The sequence below is a fragment of the Lissotriton helveticus genome, chromosome 2_1 (assembly GCF_964261635.1).
Source record: "Lissotriton helveticus chromosome 2_1, aLisHel1.1, whole genome shotgun sequence".
NCBI classification, from domain to species: domain Eukaryota; kingdom Metazoa; phylum Chordata; class Amphibia; order Caudata; family Salamandridae; genus Lissotriton; species Lissotriton helveticus.
The window spans coordinates 1,005,175,573-1,005,187,371 of record NC_136059.1 but is presented as its reverse complement, the minus strand read 5'-3'; positions in this window follow the sequence as shown (position 1 = coordinate 1,005,187,371).

Here is an 11,799-nt window from a genome sequence, read left to right as displayed (position 1 = left end):
GTTTTTTAATTTCCCATGAAGTTAATACTATAGGGGAGACTCTCATACCTTGCTTATTTCTTCCCAATTTTTTAATTGCTGCCAAAACTCTCTCATACCTCACAACCGGAGTCTCCAGACTTGGCCTAAATGCGATATTCTTAAATACCCTCCGGAAGTTCGGAAGTGCCTTATATGACCAACAAGTACGCCCATTATTTCGAGAGTAAGTGATATTTTCATTCCTCTGATTCCAGAGTTCAGGCTTCTCGATATTTGTAACCATATTTACCTCTAGAATGTTATGGTCACTCATCTTAGAAGGGAGCACCTTAAACTGTGTACACGCACTAAACAATTGAATGGAAACTGCCATGTAATCAATAAGGGACTGACCGTGTGTCCCATTAAAAGTATAAGCTGCAGGGGAATCCTCAGGGTATCTACCATTTAAAAGTACTAGGTCAAGATTCCTAAGATTTTGCAAGAGGGAAAGGCCACGTTTATCAGATTTTAACTGGGCCAGGAGTACAGACTCTGGAATAGCCCACACCTCCTCCAGATCCGTGTTAGAGAAGGACAGAACAGCACTGTTATTTAACTTAGCGTTAAAATCCCCTACCATCAATATACGTGAACTTTCTTCCGTATTGCATAAACTTTGCACGAAACTGCAGATGGAGTCGACCAGTGGGTTAAACGCCCTCCCTGGGGGAATGTACACATTTACCAAAGGCAAAAACATTGCATGCCCTAAGTTATCATTTCCTAATTTCAGCTTTGCACAAATACAGCAATTTGAGGGGTGTTTATATATCACGGGTTCCCATGCTATATCGCAACTAAGTAAAATGGCTAGACCTCCACTTGCATGCCCTTTTAAAGATTTCTTTGCTATACTGCAACACACATAAAAGTTCTTTAGCTGGAACTCTTCCATTGCCCACGTCTCTTGGAGACAGATGATCATGGGATCTAAGTCAACTAATGATTTGAGCTTATAACTAGATTTTCCAAACCCCGCCACATTCCATGATATGATGTTCCCCAGTTGGCTACCCCCGCTCTACGGGCTTTATACTAGATGTTTTGCCCCATTCAAGGTACCTGCAACTCAGCTCAATTTTTTCACCTCATCATCCCCGTCCACTCTAGGGGCCTCCTGAACCTCGGGTGCTGGAAACTTAAATTCTCTTACACCCATTTTCCTTCCTACTGTTATTCTCATATCTTCAAACTTTAGGTGTATATTTTCATCCTTATACTCAGTGAAGCCCTACCCTTGCACCTAATAACATGCTGCAGAATTTTTGGTCAGGGTGCTATGAGGAACAACACTATGTAAAATGTCTATTCCTCTTTTCCTAAAGCTATCAACATTTGCTAAAACAAGTGCTGACACTATCCCTGAGGAAAAAGTGGCTTTAGTACTAGGGGAGAGCTCCTCCAATCTAAGTGTACCAATTCAATATCTTTAGTGGTGATTAACCCCAGATCCTCTATTTCGGAAATAATTCTAAGGAGGGCACTTCTATTCAATATCATTGGTTCAGCATTGAAAAGAGAGCTAAAGATTAAAACCTTGTTCACTTCCCTGGCACATATATCAGTGTTCCTAGTTGTATTCATGCCGGGTTGTCCCATAGGTAAAATACTTTTTAGCTTGCCGCCTCTATTATTATCAACCGACGATATTCTCCAACCCCCACCCATTCCCTGGCTGGGTACAGCACTCATTGAGGACAGAACAGGCCCACAGGGATGTTGGGCGGCACCTCTTGAAACTACATTTGGGTCTATTAGGGGGCTATTTAGTTTGACCAATTTACTTCCAAAACTAAGGTCACTGTTTAAGCCATGGATTTGCCCACTTGCTTCCTTGCCCTCTTGCATCAAAGGGGCATTCAACACTATGGTTGAACTATTATGCTGAAGATCATTTTCCTGCCCATGATTTTGACTCTCTTCCATTATGGATTCCACCACAGACCTTGTATTCTTTCAGATGGAGGGGGATGTGTAACTAATTCCTATTTCATTTTCAGGATAGAACCGCAGTTTTTTCTGTTTACGTTTCGGAAACCGGCGGTTCTTCATCTTCTTCTTCTTCCCCCTACGGCTACTTTTGGTATTTCCTTTACTCGCTAAAGAGGCCTCCCCCACAGGAGCACTAACTGAGGTGTTACCTAATTGGTCGAATGGCTGAAGTCTTAATTCTTTTGAATTAATTTTATTAAAAATTGGGAAAAGACGTACTGGGTTTAAAACTGAGGAAACCTCTATATTTATCTTTTCCCCAGATATAGGGACCTTAACACACTCCTTAGGATTAGGATGAAGCGAGCCTAAAATTGGGTTACTTTCGGGGGAAGCGCTTTCAGGGCCCACAGACGGCTCTTTTAGTCCTCCCACCACTGTGTTTGTATCAATATTTTGCATCACATTATGTAATTGACCTGCTTGACTAGGTACTGAAGGGGCTTTTTCCGGGAACATTGGGGCTTGTTTAAGCTGTTTAAGATCTTGAACCCCTATCAATATAGGTGAGAGGACTTCCAGTATGTGATCAGAGTTTAAAGTACTTTTCTCCAACAAAGACAAAATTGCGGACACGATTTTCTCCAATCTCAAAAAGAACTCCATGATCCCCCCTGACCAAACATTCTCACTTATATTCAGAGAGTTCAAAGAATTCCCTACCCTTTTGTCCTCGGCCACTGAAACTCCTGATATCTTTTCAACTGAGAGATCTAACAAATCAGCAGCCAAAGACAAATTGGTAGGTGTGCTACTGTACATGGCTGGCATATGTGTTTGAGCTCTTATTAGTGGCGAGTACTCTTGAATATCCGGAGACAATTCTGGGTCCATCCCCGAAGTACCAGACTTTTCCAGCTGCTTCATTAGTTCTGCATTCTTTTCTATTTGAATAGCAATGTCCGATAATGTGAAATCCTCCGGTTTCGCCTGCCCAGAATTAAAGCTGGATTCTAACCGCCGTTCTATCCTAGGCAAAGGATCACTTTCTTTTATGGACAGACGGACCGGCACAAACCTCTGAGTCACTTTTGTATTATCAAAGAGGGTTACCAAATCTGCTAGTGGGGACAATGGGGAGACTTCCTTTTTTTCGGCGATCTTCTCCCGAGGGTTACCATCTTCCTCCACCCTCGACAAGGCTGTTTCCATTTCCATTTCCGAGGTATTACCCTCCCTTTCTGCTTGCCGTGGATCCGTTTCTCTAGGAGGAGGTACCACATCGGATTCACCCCCATTGTTCTGGCGTATGATTACAGCGGGGTAAAGCGCCTCCAATCTTATAAATTGGCTCTCCACCCTATTCCCTGCTATTACATGGATGTCCATTGCTTCTTCACCTGACTTCTCCCTTTTCTCTTCGTCTTTTAAACCTTTTCCGCGCTTAGAACTTCTTAACCCTTTTGAAAACATTGCCAGCACCGATGGGTAGGATTTAACAAGTGTAGGATGCTCACCGTTTCTCCGGCGGCGAATGTTTTTCTGTGGCTTAAGGGAACTCTTATCTCTCGAATTACTACCTTCCTGGTTTACTACTGATTTCCCTTTTAACTGTGAGCATAGACACCTAACTGGCATTACCATTGCATAAGAAACTTAGAAACCGTTCACTCTTGGTGCTTTTCGGTTGTTAAGGAATGGAGAATGAAGGATTGGTGATAGAGCAAGCAGGCCCGCCGCTCCTAACCTTCAGCGGCTCCTACCGCATTCAGTACCCAGCCGCTCCAACCGTGTTTAAATTCTCGGTGGCTCATGCAGCGCCTGGGCTTTCAGCGGCTCCCGCGTCTCGAATGGCTCCTCAGGCTCCTGCCACACTTAGATCTCTCGGCGGCCCCCCGCCCTGAGCCACAGCGGCTCCTGCCGCACCCAGACTTCGCTCGGACCTCGGCCCGGCACGGACCTCGCTCCTCCCCCTGCCTCGCTCACTCAGCTCCGAGAAGCAACGGCACCGGCAGGTAACAGGGTAATAGTGGTAATAGCGAAGCCCAGGTAATGGTGGCAGAGGCTACTACCGCGTTTCAGGCTCCAGGCTCCCGTCTCCCGGAGATTCCTGGCGATTTCCTGGAGGTTCCTGCCGGTTCCTGCCACACCCGCCTAGACCGCCTAGACCACCTTGATCGCCTGCCTTAATCGCCCGAGCCTGAGCCTCGAGCCTCGAGTCTCCCATCAGCTGCGAAGGCACTCGCAGAAGGTCTGGTCTGACCGTGCGGATTCCCACTGCATCGACTCACTCTGGCACAGATATCGGCCCCAATCTCCAAGGCAGCACCAGGCTCGTGGCTTCACCGGGCCCGAAGATGAACTTTTCTCATTTTCGCCGCACTGTCTCACTCACGGCTCACTTGCGGCTTGCGGCTTGGCTTAGCTGCGGCTGCGTTCGCGTCTCTCACCCTGCGTCTCTGCGTCTCACGCCTCAGAAAAAAGGGCCAAAAGCCACTTGCCAGGTAGGCGTTCGTAGCAGCGTCCCCCCAGGCGCGAATGAATGGCGGCATCTTCTGGCGCGAAAGTGTGAGTGGCAGCCTGGAATCTGTAGTCCCCAACAGAAGAGAGCAGTTCAAGCAGTTCCTGACTGCCTACTGCCTACTGATAACAATTGTAATTTGTGCTAGCCACAATGAACTGTGATTGCTGTGGCAGTGCTGGAGTTGCGCTGGTAGGCTCACCTGATCTCTGCGGTGTCTGTGGTGTCTACCGTGCTCCACACTAAGAGGCACTGTGGAGGGCGAAACTCAGCCAATTCCTTCCTTGTAAGAACAAGGAGGCAAGAACAGCACAGGGACCACAAGCTGGGACTGAGAGCTGCGCGGGGAAACGCGGGGGTGAAACAGCAATTTCGGCATCTTCCTCGACGTTCACTACAATCCATGGTCAGCGTGCAAACGAACTTTCAGTCTTCAGCGTACAATGTGGCTAGCAGCTATATTAATTTAAATTCTCCTGCAGTGTTACCCCTCCGCGATGCAGGCAACAAGTGGGCACTGCAGCTCTTACTGCTTTGCCGTGCTGCTGGTGCTCTCTCTGAGCCCGTCTGCGCAGCACCCGGCACCAATCACCAGCACCAGCACACCAATGCGCAGTTCTGGCTCCAGTTCCGACTCGGGCCGGTGCCAGGGCGGGCTGGGGCTGACTGCTATCTGCGCCTGTCATCGCTCTTGGCAAAAAGGCAAGCTCAGAAGTGGCCACGGGCCGTAAGCAGCACCTCAATAGCATAAAAGATTTACGGGAGATTTTACGGGAGCCGTGGGAACCGGTGACCTGCGGCAGGCAGCAAGGCAGCAATCAGCGTCCTTCTCCTCCACCTTGCGCACTACGGCTGGCCGGCGATCACTCCGAAAACCTGGATTCTGCACGGTGCTCGAATCGGGTGTGCACGAACGGAATTCTGATTTGCTGTTAGACGTCAGTCAACATTCCAATCGGTCGAAATCAGGAAGTGTTGGCCGCCATTTTGTGTCCGAGACAGAAGAGAGCGGAAAACAAAAGTGGAAAATGTGAAAAGGGGGCAGGGTAGAGACTCCCTGACCCCCTAGGTTTTCTCAGGGGGTCCCTGAAGGACCCCGAAGGCCCCAGAAAAATTGTTTAATTTTTTACATCGCGGGGTGCGCGCACGTTGCACGCACCCCGATGCAAAAGTGAGTGAAAAACATAAGTGGAGAACATGAAAAGGGGGCAGGGTAGAGACTCCCTGACCCCTAGTTCTTCTCAGGGGGTCCCTGAAGGACCCCGATGGCCCAAAAATTACTATTATTTTTTTTTTTTAAATCGCAGGGAGCGCGCACGTTGCATGCCCCCAAGGCAAAAGTGAGTGAAAAACAAAAGTGGAGAACATGAAAAGGGGGCAGGGTAGAGACTCCCTGATCCCCTAGGTCTTCTCAGGGGTCCCTGAAGGACCCCAAGGTCAAAATATACTTTTTTGTTTGCAAAAAAATCGCGAGGTGCACGCACGTTGCACGCACCCTCGAGGCAAAAATTCTTGAGGTGCGCGCACGTTGCGCACACGTCAGGAAAACAAAACAAAAAAAATATACAATTAAATAACAAGTTTGAGTGTTTAGATGTTGGTTGGCTCTAAAAAGAGCCGTTGTGTTCATTGAGTGTTTTTTGTACCTACAAGTACCGATGCAGAGTCTAAAATTCAAGAGGAAGACTCTGTTTCCCTCATCTGTGAGATGTACACCGTCTCCTCTATAAATGCCTTGCATGTTGTAACACATGTTGTTGTGGTATATAGAACCCATACCATAGTCTCTGAGGAAAGCAGAAACAGACTTATTCACATGTTTCCTTGCTTTCTCAATCTGTGGACAATATTGGTTGGACTTGTTCCATTTTTGCCTTTGGCATATATTAGAATATACAAAGGCAGTTTGTGGAAAAAGTGACATCAATTGCCCAAAGGTGTCCTTTAAAAAGCATTTCCAGACCTACCCCAGTCAAAGTGCCTAGGTCATTGTCACCACAGTGCACAATTATGAGGTCAGGGTGTGGGAGATGCAAAAAGGATTTTACCAATGGCATCAATTGGTGACATCTCAATCCTCTTTGGTCAATCCACATAATATCCACATTTGGTAAGTCAAGGTTGAGAAAGCATCTATTTGCTGCATACCTTTCACTCCAGAATATATAGCTGTGTCCTACAACCCACACTCTAATCATCTTGAAGGGAGATCTGGTTGTACTCAGATGGGCTTTGGAAATGAAATGGCAGTTTGAAAAGTAGGAGTTTAGAAAAAAATGTGGATGAGATTCAGTGCACTTGAAAAAGAATAAATGATTGGTGGTTTCTGTAAATTCAACATTGAAAACTAGGGTGCATGCTATTGTTTTTTTTAAGGAGAAATGCTAATGGTTGAGAGAAAGTGTTTAAAGGAACATTGCACAGGATTCGCTGCTGTTGAAAAGTCAAACACCCTTGCTGGTTAGTTTTGCAGATGAATTTTTCACCTGTGTGTTCAGTTAGGTGTCTATGGAGTATTACCATGGTAACAGGCAGAGAGAGTAGTGGGGGAAGGTTGAATTTTATGTGAGATTGAAAGTGTTACAATGTAGAACCAATTAAAAGGTTAGTTTTGTTTTGAATTTCTGTGGGAAGATATTTGATTGGTTATCTTCAAGAGTGTAAAATGAGAGGGAAGCTATGCCATTTTGTACTTGCTCTGAGTGGTGCACTATTCAGAGATTCTGCTTAAGAAAATCTGCTGTGTGATTGACACTGTTCTAAAACTACAAAAACATTTTTAAAAGTGAGTTGTTAATTTGTAAGGGGGTTTATGTTGTGCTGTTTAAGTTAAATTGAAAAATGTATTCTAATGTGGAAGCAGGAGTTTATTTGAACAGAATCTAATTTTGAATTTGGCTTTTTTGGGAAAAATTATTGTGAAAGGAGTGTTTGGTATGTTGATGTATTTGAAGGGTAATTTTTTGCAGTACAGTGCTGTTGTTAAAAATGATGTAAGAGCCTCTTTCACTGTAGTAATCATTTTGCTGAATTGCAAGGCATACCGTCATGTGTCTAAGTCCACAGTGTGAGTCAGACTTTATTTCAGAAACATGTGGCAGAATAATTTGCTTTGTTAATGTGTTTTAAAATATGGCAAAAGATGTAGTCATGGAGTAAGTCATTCCTTATGACAGTTAGTGCTATAAATTTGAAAGCATCATGAGTGTCAGGCCTCTGAATTCCCAAATAGTCTCCATGCTGTGTAATAAAGATCCTGGGTGTGCTGCGAAAATGCATACCAACTTTTTCAGTAGCATGCACACATTATTTCAGTGAATTCTCATTTCTACATTCTTAGTCCCACCTTGAGCATTTGCATTGCCTGTACTCCACTGCACTGTCCAAAAATGTGAAACAGAACTCCTAGCTAGACTGTTTTTCACTGTAGTAATCATTTTGCTGAATTGCAAGGCATACTGTCATGTGTCTAAGATCACAGTGTGAGTCAGACTTCATTTCAGAAACATGTGGCAGAATAATTTGCTTTGTTAATGTGTTTTAAAATATGGCAAAAGATGTAGTCATGGAGTAAGTCATTCTTTAGGACAGTTAGTGCTATAAATGTGAACGCAGCATGAGTGTCAGGCCTCTGAATTCCCAAATAGTCTCCATGCTGTGTGATAAAGATCCTGGGTGTGCTGTAGAAATTGCATACCAACTTTTTCAGTAGCATGTACACATTTTTGTCAGTGAATTCTCATTTCTACATTCTTAGTCCCACCTTGAGCCCTTGCATTGCCTGTCGCCACTGCACTGTCCCAAAATGTGAAACAGCACTCCTAGCTAGACTGTTTTTTCACTGTAGTAATCTTTTTGTTGAATTGCAAGGCATACTGTCATGTGTCTAAGATCACAGTGTGAGTCAGACTTCATTTCAGAAACATGTGGCAGAATAATTTGCTTTGTTAATGAGTTTTAAAATATGGCAAAAGATGAAGTCATGGAGTAAGTCATTCCTTAGGGCAGTTAGTGCTATGAAGTCCAAAGCAGCATGTGTGTCAGGCCTCTGAATTCCCAAATAGTCTCTATGCTGTGTAATAAAGATCCTGGGTGTGCTGTAGAAATTGCATACCATTTTTTTCAGTAGCATGTAGAAATTATTTCAGTGAATTCTGATTTCTACATTCTTAGTCCCACCTTGAACCCTTGCATTGCCTGTACACCACTGTACTATTCAAGAATGTGAAACAGCACTCCTAGCTAGACTGTTTTTTCACTATAGTAATCATTTTGCTGAATTGCAAGGCATACTGTCATGTGTCTAAGATCACAGTGTGAGTCAGACTTCATTTCAGAAACATGTGGCAGAATAATTTGCTTTGTTGATGAGTTTTAAAATATGGCAAAAGATGTAATCATGGAGTAAGTCATTCCTTATGGCAGTTAGTGCTATACATTTGAAGGCAGCATGAGTGTCAGGCCTCTGAATTCCCAAATAGTCTCCATGCTGTGTGATAAAGATCCTGGGTGTGCTGTAGAAATTGCATACTAATTTCTTCAGTAGTATGTAGAAATTATTTCAGTGAATTCTGATTTCTACATTCTTAGTCCCACCTTGAACCCTTGCATTGCCTGTACACCACTGCACTATTCAAGAATGTGAAACAGCACTCCTAGCTAGACAGTTTTTTCACTATAGTAATCATTTTGCTGAATTGCAAGGCATACTGTCATGTGTCTAAGATCACAGTGTGAGTCAGACTTCATTACAGAAACATGTGGCAGAATAATTTGCTTTGTTGATGAGTTTTAAAATATGGCAAAAGATGTAATCATGGAGTAAGTCATTCCTTATGACAGTTAGTGCTATAAATTTGAAAGCAGCATGAGTGTCAGGCCTCTGAATTCCTAAATAGTCTCCATGCTGTGTGATAAAGATCCTGGGTGTGCTGTAGAAATTGCATACCAATTTTTTCAGTAGCATGTAGAAATTATTTCAGTCAATTCTCATTTCTACATTCTTAGTCCCACTTTGAGCCCCTGCATTGCCTGTACACCACTGTACTGTTCAAAAATGTGAAACAGCTCTCCTGGCTAGACTGTTTTTTCACTGTAGTAGTCATTTTGCTGAATTGCAAGCCATACTATCATGTGTCTAAGATCACAGTGTGAGTCAGACTTCATTTCAGAAACATATGGCAGAATAATTTGCTTTGTTGATGAGTTTTAAAATATGGCAAAAGATGTAGTCATGGAGTAAGTCATTCCTTAGGACAGTTAGTGCTATAAATTTGAAAGCAGCATGAGTGTCAGGCCTCTGAATTCCTAAATAGTCTCCATGCTGTGTGATAAAGATCCTGGGTGTGCTGTAGAAATTGCATACCAATTTTTTCAGTAGCATGTAGAAATTATTTCAGTCAATTCTCATTTCTACATTCTTAGTCCCACCTTGAGCTCCTGCATTGCCTGTACACTACTGCACGGGAAACAACCTTTACAACGCAACTTTTACAATGCTCTGCCATTACAACGCAACTTTTACAACGCAACATCCATTTCATAGCATGCCATTACAACGCACCCATTACAATGCATGACACTACAACGCATACCATTACAATGCATGTTATTACAACGCAGTCTTTACAATGCATACCATTACAACGCTTACCATCACCATCCAACACTTACAGTACAGTTGCACCCCCTGGAGTTAGAATAGTAATTTTTACCCTTACACTATCCAACACGTACCCTACTGTTGCACCCCCTGGAGTTAGATTAGTTATTTTTACCCCTACACTATGCAATACTTACCATGCATTCAATGTAATGGTATGCGTTGTAATGGTATGCATTGTAAAGGTAGTATGCGTTGAAATGGAATGCATTGTAAAGGTAGTTTTTAAAATTTCATTGTAATGGTATGTGTTGTATTGAAATGAGTTGCAATGGATGTTGCGTTGTAAAAAATGCGTTGTAAAGGTGTGCGTTGTAAAAGTATGCGTTGTAACGTCATACAACACCACTGCACTGTCCTAAAATGTGCAACAGCACTCTCAACAAGACTCTCTTTCACTGTAGTAATCATTTTACAAAATTGCAAGGCATACTGTCATGTGTCTAAGATCACAGTGTGAGTGAGAATTCATTTCAGAAAAAAGTGGCAGACTAATTTGCTTAGTTGATGTGTTTTAAAATATGGTAAAACATGTAGTCATGGAGTGTGTCAGGCCTTAGGACATTGTGTGCTAGATAGTCCAAAGTAGCATGTGTGCCAGGCCTCTGAATTCCAAAATAGTCTCTATGCTGTGTAATAAAGATCTTGGGCGTGCTGTAGAAACTGCATACCAAATCTCTCTTTAGCATGTAAAAATCATTTCAGTGAATTCTCAGTTCTTCATTCTTAGTCTCACCTTGAGCCCCTACACTGCCTGAACACCACTGCACGGGAAAGAACCTTTACAGCGCAACTTTTACAACGCAACATCCATTACATAGCAAGCCATTACAACGCAACCATTACAACGCATGACACTACAATACATATCATTACAATGCATGTCATTATAATGCAGTTATTACAACGCATATTATTACAATGCATACCATTACCATCCAAAACTTACCATATGTCATGTCATGTCAAAGGTTCTTATATAGCGCCTTATCACCGCAAGGTCTCAAGGCGCTTGCTTTGGGAACCCGTCCTGGCTTTCCCCTGTGAGATAACCCCTACTGGGCATCACCAAGGTGAAAGCCAGGCATCCCGCCGCGGGGGGCCGTAGTGGAGATTAAGCAAGCTATTGCCCAGAGTTGCAGAGTGTGAACCCGTGATTCGAGTAGGCACCGAAGCGAGAATTATCGAGTCCGTGGACATTGGGCTCAAGACCCTGCCGCGTCAGGAATTGAACCCTGGTCCCGGGTCTGACCTCTGCTTCAGGGTCTGCCTCCTCTAACAAGTGAGCCACACTTCTCCATACCAATGGTAATGACATTTCCTCAATTTTATTACACAGCATGGAGACTATTTTGGAATTCAGAGGCCTGGCACACATGCTGCTTTGAACTTTCTAGCACTAAATATCCTAAGGCCTAACACACTCCATGACTACATGTTTTGCCATATTTTAAAACACATCATCTAAGCAAATTTTTTTGCCACATTTTTTTTAAATGAACTCTAACTCACACTGTGATCTTAGACACATGACAGTATGCCTTGGAATTCCATAAAATGATTACTACAGTAAAAGAGAGTCTTGCTGAGAGTGCTGTTTCACATTTTAGGACAGTGCAGTGGGGTTGTATGACGTTACAACGCATACTTTTACAACGCA